The sequence below is a fragment of the Leptonychotes weddellii genome, chromosome 4 (assembly GCF_054177405.1).
Source record: "Leptonychotes weddellii isolate Sample4059 chromosome 4, ASM5417740v2, whole genome shotgun sequence".
In the NCBI taxonomy this organism is placed as follows: Eukaryota; Metazoa; Chordata; class Mammalia; order Carnivora; family Phocidae; genus Leptonychotes; species Leptonychotes weddellii.
The window spans coordinates 105,248,887-105,264,541 of record NC_138372.1 but is presented as its reverse complement, the minus strand read 5'-3'; the positions used below and the strand labels follow the sequence as shown (position 1 = coordinate 105,264,541).

Here is a 15,655-nt window from a genome sequence, read left to right as displayed (position 1 = left end):
TTCCAGGGAAATGAAAACCAAATCCACATAAGACTTATCCACACTTGTTCACAGTAGCTTAATTTGTAATAGTCAAAAACTCGAAACAGCCAAAATGGCCCTTAGTGGGTGAATGATTAAACTTCAGCATATCCATACCATGGAATGCTCGTCAGAAATCACGAAGAACTACTGATCCATGCAACAAGTTGGATGGATCTCAAAGGCATTACACTGAGTGAAAAAAGCCAATATCCAAAAGCCATATACTGAATGATTCCATTTATATAACATTCTCACAATTACATTAACTACAGAGATGGAAAACACATACATGGTCATCAGGAGTTAGGGAGGGGTGTGTGTGTGTGTGTGTGTGTGTGTGTGTAAGGGAGTATGGAAAAAGAGACCTTTGTGATACAGAACAGTATCTTGATTGTGGTAGTTATGTGAAACCACACACGTGATAAAGTAACATATATATGTCATTACACACACACATTGTCACGATGTCCATTTCCTGGCTTTGATACTGCACTATAATTACATGGGGTGGGGGATGCCAGGAGACAGTATATGGCATTTCTGTTATCTTTCTAAATTCCTATGAATCTATAATTTCAGAATAAAAAGTGAAAAAAAAAGCCTTGCCCAGGATGTGGGGGGAACACACAATCTGTTCCCCAAATAAGTGAACAATTACTATTTTTAAAAGAACACAGATTTTAAAAATGACAAGTTAAACTATAATAGAAATGAACATGTTTGTCAGATTCGGAGACATTTTACATGGAGAAATAGGCTTTAACGTTTCTCATATTTTAATATTGAAAAACAACCTAAGACTCAAACTTTGGCCTCAAAAGCATAAAGATGGGACTGTGTTTTCTAAATTGTTATGAGATTCTAAAATGAAACTTTGTTTTGGAAAAAAAGTGCCTTTTCCTTTTTACAGTTCAGAATCTGGCATGGATTGAAATATGTTATTAAAATAGTATTGAAGACAATAAGGCATTAACATATGAACTTACTCATGCTTATGAAGATACCAAGTTGGAAGTGTATGAGATTAGAAATAAAAAAAAATTTAATACATTCATAGTGTTCTGTGAAATTGTTTCTCAAAACTATTTTCAAGGAAAAATTGCATATAATTCAAATGGACAATTACAGAATTTCAGTGATTTCCTACTTCAGACTGAAGTGCTTTAAACTTATTTTAACAAGAAATTAAGAAGAAAATTAGCATCAAAGAAAAAGGATTTGGGGCACAACTGACTTCTTGGTCTACCAACCTTAAAAGGAATGAATCACTTTTTCTTTTTAAATTCCCCAGTTTCTATGCAACTGACTTAGAAGAACAAGATTCAGTGATCTCATATATGACATTTCCTAAGTATTCCTCATTCATTTTATATTTTAAATGACCATTCTAACAGAGAAGTGCGTAAAATCAGTGGCAAAGCTTTAAAAACACGCGCTTTGCAAATTTAAGTTCTGTTTAAGCACGGAAAGCTGTTCTAGAGTTGGTGATGCAAAAAAGGCAATTTTCCTACCCTCTGGCATGTCTCAGAAGGTACCGGGTCAGTTTAGGGTGTCTTCCCCTTCTTGCCTTTGCCTACCTTTACACGGGTCACTAGGGTGCACGTTATTATTTCTGGAATTGAGAGAGTGCAAGCAAAGATAATGAACAAAGTTAGGTGTGCAGTGCAATATGGAATCCTGATTTCTACATCTAGCTAGTCTATGAGATCTGTTTGGCCTTGGGAATGCAAGTTTTTTGGTAGATGTGCAACCCAAGAAGGAATCCATTAGAACTTTTCTGAGCGATGGTCCACAATGCTTTGCTATCAAGAAAGCTGAGGGTTTCATAGTAGATTTTATCATCAGAAGGGGCTTAACAGACCCATCTGGTCCAATTCACTTTATTTCAGGATGACTATGTATCCTAATTCACCTAGTACTGAAGGTTCTGCCAGTGTATGATGGCCTCTAATCTGTGCAGTAGAGATCAAGCCTAATTATTAGACCTAGTAGCCAAGAAGATGTTCCTTGGGAACCCTGTCTTCCCTTTTAGAGCTGAATATTTCTGTTATTATCTTCTGTAGATTGACACTCTTCTTAAATAACCAGGGATTCTCTCCCCAGAATAAGATGTTAAAAAAGATAAAAGAGAGATAAAGTAACACAGATGAGCAGAGATATAAAAGAGCATATCAAATTAAAAAGATCTTTTTCCTATATGGATACCATAACCTCCTCAAGAATCAGAAGAACACATTTTCTATATAAATAGAACAAAACAATCTCTGTCACAAACACTATTAATTAACTTAGAAATCTGCTTTTATTCTGTCTTCCAAAGCAAGTCTGTATAGCAAGAAACAGTAGGTCAGAGTCTACAATCAGGACAGCTATGGAAACAAGTCTGGCGCAGCTGACAAGTTCTTTCTCAATTGCTCTTTATAAAGCACAAGTCATGTTAATTAAATAATTTGTAATTAGTATCCGTGTATAAAATCTTTACCCTATCATATTGATATGTTATAGAATTCAGCATTTTCTGCACAATGGTTTCTAAAGATGGAAGCATCATATGGATAATACAGCTAGCAACTGCTATAATTTGAATAATGTGAAATATATATAAAGTGGAGAAGAAATCCCAAATGTTACTTTTGGTTCAAAGTGGTAGCATGACTTCTTTTATCTCCTTTCATTCCCTAAATCTTCTTAAAATGAGAACAGAATAATAAAAATGGCAAAAAGAGCAAGAGAGACACCAAGCTGAGGGATGAGTAGTAGCTAACCTAACGGGACGGTGGAAATGACATCTAAGCGTGTGCTGGAAGATCCCAGTGACAAGCCAGTGGATTTTCCTGAACACCCGCAAAGAGGCAGGACCCTGGCGCAGGACAGGCCCAGAGTGGGGGGCTAGAAAGCAGGTTGAGAATACGGTGCCTGTGAAACTCCAAACACAGTACTGGTGGGTCCCTGAGCCTCCCACATCATGACAGGGCATGGAGGCAAGCCCCCCACCGCACCTCTGCCAACACCCATAGGACTGACTTACAGCGAAGGTGACAAGCGGTGGGGTCTTTGTCTCACTTCCTCTGCCAAGCTGTCCATGCCAGCTGCCGGATACAGGATGCTTTCTGGGAAGGATTTTTTTTTCTCTTGGAAGAAACTGATCAGCCCAGGTAGGGGGTGTGTGTGCGTGCATGTGTATGTGTGCGCATACGCACTGGGGCAGAGGGAAAGGGGCCTCCGAAAGTTTAGGGGTTCCAATTTAGAGAAAGCTGGCTCAGCATAGGATTCAATACAGTGCATTCCGCCATCCACAGCTCTTACCTTCTCACACTGAGATCCTGATCAGATTCTCAGTAACTCCCTTTTAAGTGGTAATGGACAGCCAAGCCTCCAACATGAAAGCCAGAGACCCGAATAATCAAACAGAAAAAAGGAACCTGGAGGAAAACAAGGTATTCAAAGGACATTTGAAGAAAACTTCAAAAGGCCTAGGAAATTGTCTAGAGAAATAAGTAAAGCTATTGCAGCCCTAAAATAAAAACCAAATGCTCCTTAAAAAAAAAAAAAGGCAAAAATAAGAGTTGGAAATTAAATATTTAATCGAAATAAAGATTCCATAGGAGGATTTGAAGGAAAATCAAAGAACTCTCCCAGAAGGTAGAACAAAAAAACAAAGTTAGGAAATATCTATGAAAAAAGTGATAGAAATGAGACGCTCCATCCAGAAGGTCCAATATTCTCGTAATAAACATTCTAAGCAAAGAGAATAGAGGTTAAGGCAGGGGAGAAATTATTTAAGAAATAATACTAAAAAAAGTTAGTCATGGAAGGACACAGGCATCCAGAGCCAGGAAGAGCAGTCCAAACAACAAACAATAAAGGAAGAAAAGAATAAAGAAACAAACATCACTGTAAAATCTCAGAACATCAGGATAAACAGAAGATCTTTTTTAAAAAGCTTCGAGAGAAAAAGAGGACACATACAGGAACCAGAATGGCACTGTCCTTTTTAAAAGCATTCCAGAAAACAGTGGTGCCATGTCTTCACAAAATTGAGGGAAAATGCTCATTTAACCTACAGCATATGCCCAGGCCATCCTTCTTCAAGCACAGAGAGAATAAAGACACGTTTTAGGCATGCAGGGATTCAAAAGTACACCTCCCAGGCAAACTTTATTTAGGGAACTCATAGAGGGTGTGGTTTGTCAGATGGGAGAATAAACCTAGAAAGGAGAGATACAGGAATCCAAGAAAAGAGAAGATCTCCCAACCCCCTCCCCTCCCCCCCACCCAAGGGCCAAGGGAGGTTCTAGCATTGTGTTGAGAAGTCACAGTGCAGCAGAGTGGGGGCAGCTTAGAGAGTAACCGGCCTGGAAATGATCCTGGGGGATAAAGAGCCCCAGGAAGGAGGCGTGTTTGAGTATTTGTGAAATATTATTCAAAGGCATATGGCAGAAACGTTGGAACATTTGGGAAAAAATGGGACTCTAGGTATATCAGGAAAGAAGGCGTTAAGACAAAAGGAGGCCACGAATAACTCTATAAAACAGGACCATCTTCTAAAAGAAAGGAGATAGGCTTCTAGTACACGAACTACGTGGGATGAGTAGCTATATTACATTGTTTATAATCAAATTAACTTACAAATAAACTCTGAAGACTCTAACCTCAATACAGTTTCTGCTGTCTGGCATATTCCCTGGATGATTCATGAAAAAAAGGAACAATAAAAAAATGAGTTTAAATCATTGCTGCATCACATCTGCATATAGCCCAGATTAAATTTTTTACATTTAACACTTTCTATATGGAGCATTCTCAGATGGATGTCTGGAGTCTGGGACCCTTAATATTGACTCAAATCCAAATAACCTTTCCTTAGTTGGCACAAACCTAGCAGACTTCTCAGACCCACATCACAATAAACGGAAGGTTTAGTTGCATTGTTCTATCAGTGGCCGCTGTGTATGCACATGACAAAGGGGATCAGTGATCCTCTGGTTTCCTCACCAGGCCTCTGCTCAGATGGGCCTCAGACCAGCAGCCAGCCACACAGCCTGTGCGCTCCATCGCCCCCCAACCTATTAAATGCTTAGTTTCCTGCAGAAACTTGCCACTAACTAAAATCGTATTTGTCTGTCTCCCGCACCAGAATGGAAGCCCCATGAGGACATCAGAGGGTCTGTTACTCACCTCTGTATCCCCCCGGGGAGCATCACGAGTATTCAAGGGATTGAAGGAGCAAAGGGTAAGGGGGAGGGGAGAGAAACAGGTTTCTCATATGCCACCAAAGCAGCTTCCTCCGAGCATCCCCTCAACTAGTGCTCCTCAGGGGGGACACTCCGAATCACTAACCCTTGAACTCCACCCCACGTGGACGCTGTCTGGACAGGGGAGGGATGTGTCTGTTGAACGAGGTTCGCAGCTGATTCTGGTTCCAGTCACCCCTCCGGGATTTTAAGTCACTACCCCTTCTTCTCCCAGTCTCATGGCTCAGTTACATTCATTCTTGTTTCCTCACCGTGGGAACTTCATGGATCCCAGAGGCATCTTTTTAAAATGCCAGATTGTTTATAACATGGCTCTTGGGCAGATAAATCCAAACCTCAACAGCACGGGCGAGGTATTCCCTCCCTTTGAGCTCCTTCGCAGCTCCTTTGCTGTGGATTATCCTTATCTACAGCAAAGGGGCAGCCACTCTGGGATGGGATCCAGAAGTCTATAAGCCAGTATTCTGATACAAAAGTAAACTACAGAGAAAAGAAGTTCACCTGAAATACCAGAGGTACTCCCTGAGGTATCCTGCTCGGAATGTCTCCTGGTAGATAACAGGTATCAGTAGGGTTGTTCTCTTATTCCTATATCCCTCATCATTCTTCACTATTAAGCAGTTGATAGGACGTTCCAAACAAGAAAAGCTAGGTCAGGAAGATCAAAAGGGAAACACCCAGAAAAAGTGATTTCCCAAAGCAATCGCAATAAGAAAGCAACGTGGTATGCACAGGGTGTCCCACATAATGATAAATATTTATGAACAAATGCATTTTGCCTATCTTCTTTAAATATGCTCAGGCCACGTGCCTTTCATTCGATCAGAAGTCATATGCCCTTGCAGAAGGCGCCCTTGGAGTCACTGAGTCCGGGACACAGGGCTGGGAGGCAGGATGTTTTGCTCACTTGTTCAGGGACAGTAAGAAGAGTGACTGAAAGCATGAGCTTGGACATCAGACCGATGCTGGCTTCACTCCACTGCTCACTGGAGGCACGTCCCTGAAGCAGATTACGGCTTTCCTGACAGTGAAGGAATGACACATATCACCCATCCTACCAGATGGTCACGGTTAAGGACCTAACACGTACAAAGCACTTAGAATGCTGGCAGGCACCGTGAGCGCCGAAGGGTCATAACCATCAGCCACTCTCCTCGCACAGGGCAGCCTGAGAAGCGGAACAGTCCCAAAGAACGTCTGAAAACAGGTCAGCAGGAGGAATTAAAGCCGTCAGAGTTCTCTGAATATACTTACGGCGATCGCAACAGAAGGACTACAAGGACCCACAAGAAAAGTAAAGCATATATTTCAATTGATTGAGAAGCAAGTTATTTGGAGTGTTAGATCTTCTATTCCAATGAGAAAATGACACACCACGATTTCCCCAAACCCAGATGAAGAGGAAACAAATTAAGACAAAAAGAGAGCATGCATACTAACTGTCTTCAGAGATGCTACTTGATTTGTATTTGCTCCATCCTGAATTTCAGTTCAGCCATCCCGAGGTAGTGGGCATGGGGACGAGCACTTCTCAGAGTTTCTTTGGCTACTAGAGGATACCCGTTCTCCTCCTCGTTCAGAAGAATCATGAATAATACTAATTCTGATCGTTTAAAGTAATATATAGGAATAATGTCTGCAGGCAATATTAAAATGAGAATCGAAAAATGAGATTATAGGGCGCCTGGGTGGCTCAGTTGGTTAAGCGACTGCCTTCGGCTCAGGTCATGATCCTGGAGTCCCTGGATTGAATCCCGCATCGGGCTCCCAGCTTGGCGGGGAGTCTGCTTCTCCCTCTGACCCTCTCCCCTTTCATGTGCTCGCTCTCTCTCATTCTCTCTCTCCCCCATAAATAAATAAAATCTTTAAAAAAAAGAAAAGAAAAATGAGATTATAAGGCCGGAAGCACAGATATGGTTGAGTGGTTCTGTAGATGTATCATTATTATTATTTTTACGTGTTTTAGAGTAGCAAAGGTAAAGAGTTCTCTGCAGTCTGCATCAAACTAACATCTGAAGTTGTACCTGTAAAAAAGAGGTACTTTTCTAACCACACTTGTAAGGTTCAAATAGGAATTTTTGGAGTTTTTGTTTTTTTTTTTAAAGATTTTATTTATTTATCTGAGACAGAGAGAATGAGAGAGACAGAGAGCACATAAGAGGGGGGAGGGTCAGAGGGAGAAGCAGGCTCCCTGCCGAGCAGGGAGCCCGATGCGGGACTCGATCCCGGGACTCCAGGATCATGACCTGAGCCGAAGGCAGTCGCTTAACCAACTGAGCCACCCAGGCGCCCATTTTTGGAGTTTTTAACCTAAGTGGCATGGAAGATGTTCACAACAGAAGCTGCTACAGATCCTGGTGTTTTGCAACTGAAAATCTTAGCTCTTCCTAATAAGCTAAATGTTCATTCATCACCATCTCTGGGTTGACTATCATGATACATCCAAATGTCAGTGTGTTGAGTAAAAGCATCCTTCTTAGTGCAGTCTCTACGGAAGCATCGTACCATGACCATCCTTTCCCTTCCCCAAGAAGACTCTGCTTAGAAGTCACCATTGGTACGAAGCTTTCCACTAGCCACTGAGCTAAACTTCCCCACCGCTGATCTGATACAGCACTCTGACCTGACATTTGGTCCTCCACCACATCCTGCAAAAATACATGACCGGTTTTAGAATGGGAAGCGTTGGAAATCTGAATGCCCCGGAATGTATGACTAGTTTCCCTTTTCATTGTCAGTAAGACACCAGAGCTTTCTGGCTCTTGAGATGTGAATGATGCTTGCTTCTTGACTGTATCAACCCACACTGCCCAGAGTAGCAGGGATCGGCAGTTTCGGGACAGTACGGGCTCATTCATCAAATTTATGAAAAATGATGTCATGGAACAAGGTCAGTAGGGAAAGGAGGAAAGAGAAAAGGAATATATTGAGTTAAGTCTCTTGGGATTATGGAAATGGCATTATTCTCAATATAGAGATTGCTGGTAACTGGGTAAACATTTTTTTTAAATTTAAGGTTAATGACATTTGTGCACATAGGATATATCTTTTTCATGTCTAAGGAACTTACTCTAGAATCTTTCCGATACTTTTTTGGAGGTCAAGGGATTTCACAGGATTGCATGAGTGTTTATAGAGATAGATACACTATCTCTATAGATTTTTTATTTAAATTTTTATTATTTATTTATTTTTATTTTTATTTATTTATTTCTTTTTAAAGATTTTATTTATTTATTTGAGAGAGAGAGACACAGTGAGAGAGGGAACACAAGCAGGGGGAGTGGGAGAGGGAGAAGCAGGCTTCCCGCAGAGCAGAGAGCCCGATGCGGGGCTCGATCCCAGGACCCTGGGATCATGACCTGAGGCGAAGGCAGACGTCTAACGACTGAGCCACCCAGGCACCCCTATTTATTTATTTTTAAAGGTTTTATTTATTTATTTGAGAGAGAGAGGGAGGGAGAATGAGCAGGAAGAGGGAGGGGCAGGAGAGAATCCCAAGCTGACTCCTTGCTGAGTGCAGGGCCCGATGCCGGGCTTGATCCCAGGACCCCGAAATCGCGACCTGAGTCAAAATCAAGAGTCAGATGCTGAACTGAGCCACCCAGTGCTGTCCTGTATTTAATCTTTTTGTTTTATATAGAAACAGGGGACCCAACTATCTGGTAAGTTTAATGCAGATTAAATAAGGAAATTGCAAAAATGCCTTTAGGTTATAGACTATGTTTATTGATATACATATTCATGAGGTGCCTCATAAATAGTAGTAATGACTACAGAGTTAACTCCAAGATGGTGCTTACTGTGTGCGAGGACTGTTCCAAGGTGCTCTATGAATATTAACAGATGCACTCCTACAGCAGTTAGGAGGGGCTATGCTTACCCTTCACTTTACAACTGAAGAACCTGAGGCCCTAACCTGTTACCATGTTCAATAATTTGCTCAAGAAAGTGCCCGCCCAACCACGGCCAGGAAGAAGTGGGGGCTAAAAGGCAAACAAGGCAATCTGGCTCCACACCACATGCCTCTCACGATCGCATTTGGCCAACAAAGAAATGGCAGTGCTGAGAGGCTAACCGCCCCCCCCATATCTGCCATCCCCACTTTTGGCAATCATTCTATGGCTCTGGCCTCTGCAGCTTTCCCCCTTTCTAAGTTTTCTCTGGCTCTTTTCCTGAATGTTGGTTCAGGGATCGTCCCACTGGGGAGTAAACTTGAACAAACTCCTCTTTGTTCCCGTATCTGTGTCTAGCTGCCACAAGAAAGCACTGCCCAGAATCCTATCAGCTCTTCTCATGTAGCTCAGCTTGCCTTCTGCTTTATTAGACTTACAGAAACCACTTCACCTAGGTTCCCTAATTGCTTTACCTACTACCGATTTTTTTTTTTCCTTTTTTTTTAAGGGATTCTGGACAGGGCTAGCACAAAAATGCTATGAAATAAATCTACCACAAAAGAGGCTCTTTGCTTTAAGGCATCCCATGGGGTCCTCAGACATGTGCTCTCTGGCCTCCTCACTTGTTTTTCTTTAGGTCTTGAGGGAGCTGGTAGGCTTACACTCCTAGAGGCAGCCCCCAAATGCCGTGTGCATTGCACTAAGGGGAAGCTTGAGATGGTTTGCGGTTAATAAACCATTCCTGATGCTCTATGGTCTATTATAACCCCCAGCCTCCAGAACCCAGAATTATAAGCCTGAAATGGAAGAAATTCTGGACAGGAACAAATAATTTACTTGCCTTTTCCTTAGCTCTTCCTAATAAGCTAAATGTTCATTCATCACCATCTCTGGGTTGACTATCACGACACATCCAAATGTCAGTGTCTATAGGAAAGGGGGCTCCCAAGACCTTCAGAATAGGCTCTTATTCTACTGATGGGTTACTGAACTATTAAAAGTATCAAAGAACATATCTGGTCTGAATTTTAGGGTTGGCGTATTTGCATGTTCAACAGATATGGTAGCTCCTTCCACATACAGGCAATATTCTCTATGTCAGATGGGGACGGCCTCACTGAAGAAGGGACCTCTGAGCAGAGTTTTGAAGGAGGTGAGAGGGTGACCACAGAGATGCTGTGGAAAGACAAGCACAGAGGCCTGGAGGCACACGTGTGGGGGGCATGAGCATGCCATGCTGTGGGAGGTTATAAATACCACGACTACCTCCATGGGGGAATGGGTGACACTGTAGTGTGTTCAGCCCAGGAGTGAGGACTTGGACTCATGAGCTAGTTGGGGCTCTTTGGAATAAGCTGTAGGGCCCAGAATGGAAGCAGGGATCAGTGAAGAGACTACCTGGTTTGTCTTGCTCTCTACATCTCCAGAGCCCAGAACAAGAGACTACCTGGTTTGTCTTGCTCTCTACATCTCCAGAGCCCAGAACAGTACCTGGCACACAGGAGTCCGCAAATATCCGCTGAATAAGTCAACGAACCTGCCAGAGTTTGAAGTGCTGCCAAGAGGCTAAACTAGGATTCCAATCCAGGAATTTTGCCCTCCCAAGTTCCAGTTCATAATCACGATGCTGTTCTACTTCTACGAACAGAACTTTTTACCAGGAATCAAAGTCCCCCCCGCCACCCCACTCTAAGTTATACTCAGGATAATGCATTTCTCAACCTCTGAAGAAGGCACACTCTAACATTAGCCATCTGTGCACAGTATTGACATCTGGAAGATACGGGCAGAAACAAGGGAAAGGTCTCAAGAAACTCCTACCTACTCTAACATGACCTTAGCACAGCCTTGGTTAGTGTGTGTGTGTGTGTGTGTGTGTATGTGTGTAGAATTTACTCTCTGGTAAAGATACTGTATTCATAACATTCTATAGCTACACAAAAGACACACGAGGGAAATTCCTTTTTGCAGTTCTAAAGAGGGAGCTAGGGAAGCAGCCTGTAAGAAACTGAATGGGGTGGGGCATCGGGTGCGCACAGGTAGGTGCACACAGGATATTTTAAAAAACAGTGTTAGTCAAGATGAGTCACAGATTCTGAAGAAAATGCATTTTCCTAGAACTTACAGTGATCCAGCTACAAATTAAAACAGCAACAAACTCTGCAAAAGAGAGGAACAGGTAACTCGAGAGCACTCAGCTGCACTAGAAGTCTGATGCCAGTGAAGACGGTCTCTCCTGCTGCCCTTCATCAGAGGACCACACAGCGTCAAATCCGGAAAGGCACCGGCTGGGTTGAGATACTGCCTCTACCTGACTCGCTAAATGTCCTTTGGCAAAGGTACTTGAATTCTCTGTTTCAGTCTCCTCATCTGTCAAAAGAGATAAAATATTACCCATCTCCTAGGATTAAGTCAGGATTAACTCTATTAACACAGGCCAAACATTTTTATTTATTTTAAAAGATTTTATTTATTCATTTGAAAGAGAGAGAGAGAGAGGGAGAGAGAGAGCATAAGCAGGGGGAGAGGGAGAAACAGATTCCCTGCTGAGCTGGGAGCCCGATGCGGGGCTCCATCCCAGGACCTGGAGATCGTGACCTGAGCCGAAGGCAGAGGGTTAACCATCTGAGCCACCCAGGCGCCCCCGGGCAAAACATTTAGAAGAGTGCCTGGCTCATATTGATAGGCAGCCCTTACTAAACACTGGTTACTTCACCTAGTAGGTTCATCTCTCACCTCGGTGCCAGAAAAGGCACTTACAGCACCACGGCCGCCCCTCCTCCCCTCCCCCCGCCTCTTTGCAAACTCATCCAGGTAACTAAGAAGTGGAATCCCTTTTCGGAGTCCAGAAGGAAGACCCTGGTGTCCTGTGCCTGGGGTTCAAAAGAGATGAACTTGGGAGTCTCTTGATCAAGAATGTCAAGTCACTGACAAGTCTTGCTCTCTACATCTCCAGCGTGAGGCTGGTTGTGACAGTCGAGGCCACAGGGCCTGAGAATGAACACACTTGGGAGAGAATACCAATGAGTATTATTCATAATTACAGCTTTCAAAGAAAGTTCTGAGAATCCATGGAAATAGTTAATTGAGTATTGTGCCATTACCAGAATAAATAATTATGAAATACAAGTCTATTTGACCTGAGGAACAGCAATTCTGATTCTAGGAATAATTCTCTCAGACTGATACAGTGTCTTGTCATGGGAAGTGGACAAGTCATAGACGGAACCTATCAGGACTTTTGATTCTGTCTCATATCATAGTGATAATCTGGAAGAATAGTGTCTCCCTCTACAAATATTAGCCTTTGAGTTATTAGTCTTTCCCTTCTTAAGGGACAGGGCATGCTCATTAAAGACCCAGAGGGCAGGCCAGAGCAAACTTACTAAGTTTGCAGATGACATTAATGGCAGGGAGGGATGTGAGTTACTTTAAAATGCAGACTACCAAACTAAAGGGACAAGGGGCTGTGAGCGCCCATGAGCCTTTTAAAAAATGATGAAGAAGTCACCTGCACTCTCCTATGTTTACTAAGTTTTAGTCAAGACATGAATCCAAAGCAATTGCGTGCACGGATACCTATGAAATGCCATTAAAGATCCTACCCCCGGAGATCCTTCTTTATTAATGAATCACCTCCAGTCAGAGATTTGTTTCCGTCTTCTGCAGGAAACTATAGAAGATCCCTTAAAACCATAAAGGCAGATGATATTTCCTGCGGGAATGTTCTTGGGAAGACAGAGCTAGAAATTGTTTCCAGGTTTCATGGGAATCAGCACTCATCTGGAACGAGGCTGCATCAGGTCAGGGCTGCGTAACTGCGAGGTGGGGCCACAAGCCCACTGGGGGGACCCAGGGACCAGGCCCAGCCCTCAGCATTACCCTGCACAGCACATGGGGGTCACAGCCAGGTGACCTTTCACTGCAGGATGAGTGGGGGGTCGTTCTAGCGCAACAAACAAATGTGTGACGTACAGGTTTCGCTCCTCAGACTTCGGAAGTCTAGCTTTTGACAAGGATATATTCATGATGTTTCAAGCAAAAACAAATTAGAACTTACTTGTAAAAATTACTCGGTAATCTTGTTGATAAGAAGATACTGATTTTACGCTTAAACCTCATTACAATTTTAACCCGTCCTAAAAACAACTCAAAAGAGACTTGTTTTTTACCAATGGCCTTTGCTTTACATGTCACTGATCCGAACTACGGGGCATCTTAAGGGACAGGGCATGCTCATTAAAGACCCAGTGAATCTGGTGAATCTGTTTCCTTAATTCACTTAAATAAGACAGGTTTCTTGAATAAATCATTCTAGCACACTGCCTGGCACAAACGGCGTGCTCAGTGAGTGAGAGATGGGAAGCGGGGGGCATTAATCCCTCACTCCTTCCCACCGTCAGCGGATGAGGGGCCTGCGCACACTTGGGGAGACTGAGAAAGCAGAACCTTACGTCTTTGCACTAACTCACCACATGTCTATGTAAGGATCCAGTTTAAGATTTTTTTTTTTTTTTAATTCATCTGAGACACAGAGATGCAGAGAGCAAGAGCATGAGGAGAGGCACTGGGAGAGGGAGAAGTAGGCTCCCTGCTGAGCCAGGAGCCCAATGCGGGGCTCAATCCCAGGACCCTGAGATCATGACCTGAGCTGAAGGCAGACGCTTAACCGACTGAGCACCCCAGGCACCCCAGGATCCATTTTGTTTAAATGAGCATTTGTGATGGAATCCTTTAAAAGTAGCTTACATACTTGCATATCTGTTTCTTGATCATTCCTGGTTATTGTGTGACTACGGCACATGGAAAACACCGCCTGGGACAGGTCTGCTTTCTTAAGATTTCTGGTGTTCCTCACGGAACCAGGTTGTTACTTCTAATCCTCTTGTCATTATTCGCGTGTCCAGAAGTTTCCCAACCACTTCATAATTCCTGCTTCTAAATCTAAGGAGTTCAAAACCCGGATAATTAAATTTTTAAAAATCTGCATTAAATGTAAGCCAGTAAGGCACTGAATGGATGGCGTAGGGGTGAGGAGCATAGTTTTGTGCATTACACTGAGACAGCCCTTTTCTGAGCACAGCATTATTTTTAAACTTACGGGTAGATGGGGGCTGGGGCTGGTACAAAATGAACATGTGTATTTAGAATGTAGCTTTATGTTTGCCAAAGAGATTCACAGAATTGTAAATAAATACAAAACCTAAAATTATCTTCATAATGATTAAATTAATTCACATTATTCGGAAGTCCAATATTTTTTAGAACATAAAATTTATGAATTGTTATAATCAAGTAACAGTATTCAATCAAATCCGTTTTATACAATTAAGAAATTACGCTATCTTCTAAAAAGTGATGTTCTAAAATAACATTTTAAAGATTTATATTTGGCCTACTATATAATCTGGAATCTATTTTCCTGTGGCATCTTTTATAGCTATTTAAAGAGTAACCTTTTATTTGAGGAATAATCACTTTCAGTGTTCTCCCCCTCTGTGTCACTCAAAGTGTTTGGGACAAATTTACACTACTGTTCAAGTGATACATTCATATGCCTAATATATAACTGACTTCCTGTGGAAATATTCTCAAAAACTGAAAAAGGCCCCCCAAAATCTGTGTTTTAATCTGATTTTGTAACCCCTGTTGGTCTGCACTTGAAATAAAAAAGAAAGTGTAATACTTGGCCAATAACAGAGTCCAAATCAGGTGTTGAAGTAATTTTTTTCTAAAAGAAAAAGAATCTTTAGTCAGGGGCTCTGATTTAGGGGAAAGAAAAAAATGATAGGAAAGATAATGCTACCAGGTAAAATACACTCGAAATACCATTAACTTTACTTAAAACGGAATTAACTTTTCATTACACATAACCAGGGTAACGTTTCCAACCATGACCACTTTCTGAGCCACATTTCATAAGTTGCTGATTCTCCAAAGAAAAAATTAAGGTTTAATCATCTTAACCAGTTCCTTTTTTCTCTAATTAAAATGCACAACCATGTCATAAATTAACAGATTTGTTTTTCCTTTTTCTAATCATAGCAGTTAGTAGTACTTTCTGGTTTAGGACCATAGACTAAGTAAGTACATTTCCTCCTCCAAACAATCGGTATGACAACATAATCATCTGCCTTGCAGGGTTTCTTGAATAAATCATTCTAAGCAGCCCAAATGTGAACAGGGGATATGATGTAGGTAGCAAGTTTAATTCCTGCTAGCCCCAAATCACAGATTACTTCTTTTATTTTCTTTCCTTTTTTTTTTTTTTTTAAAGATTTTTTATTTATTTATTTGACAGAGAGAGAAATAGCGAGAGCAGGAACACAAGCAGGGGGAATGGGAGAGGGAGAAGCAGGCTTCCCGCGGAGCAGGGAGCCTGATGTGGGACTTGATCCCAGGACCCTGGGATCATGACCTGAGCCGAAGGCAGACGCTTAACGACTGAGCCACCCAGGCGCCCTTTTTTTTTTATTTATT

The 15,655-nt window shown here is 42.2% G+C and overlaps 1 protein-coding gene across 6 annotated transcripts in view; it reads right to left on the bottom strand.

Annotated features, from left to right (window-relative positions):
• Positions 1–15,655, bottom strand: part of FAM110B (family with sequence similarity 110 member B) — a 148,949-nt gene that overhangs the window by 20,403 nt on the left and 112,891 nt on the right. Inside the window, exon 4 of one of the 6 annotated variants that reach the window (XR_014144178.1) lies at positions 7,578–11,545. The exons of the other annotated variants lie outside the window; for them this stretch is intronic. The gene's annotated coding sequence lies outside the window, so the exon portion shown is untranslated. Of the gene's footprint in view, positions 1–7,577; positions 11,546–15,655 lie in introns of those variants that run through there. 6 annotated transcript variants of the gene reach the window in all.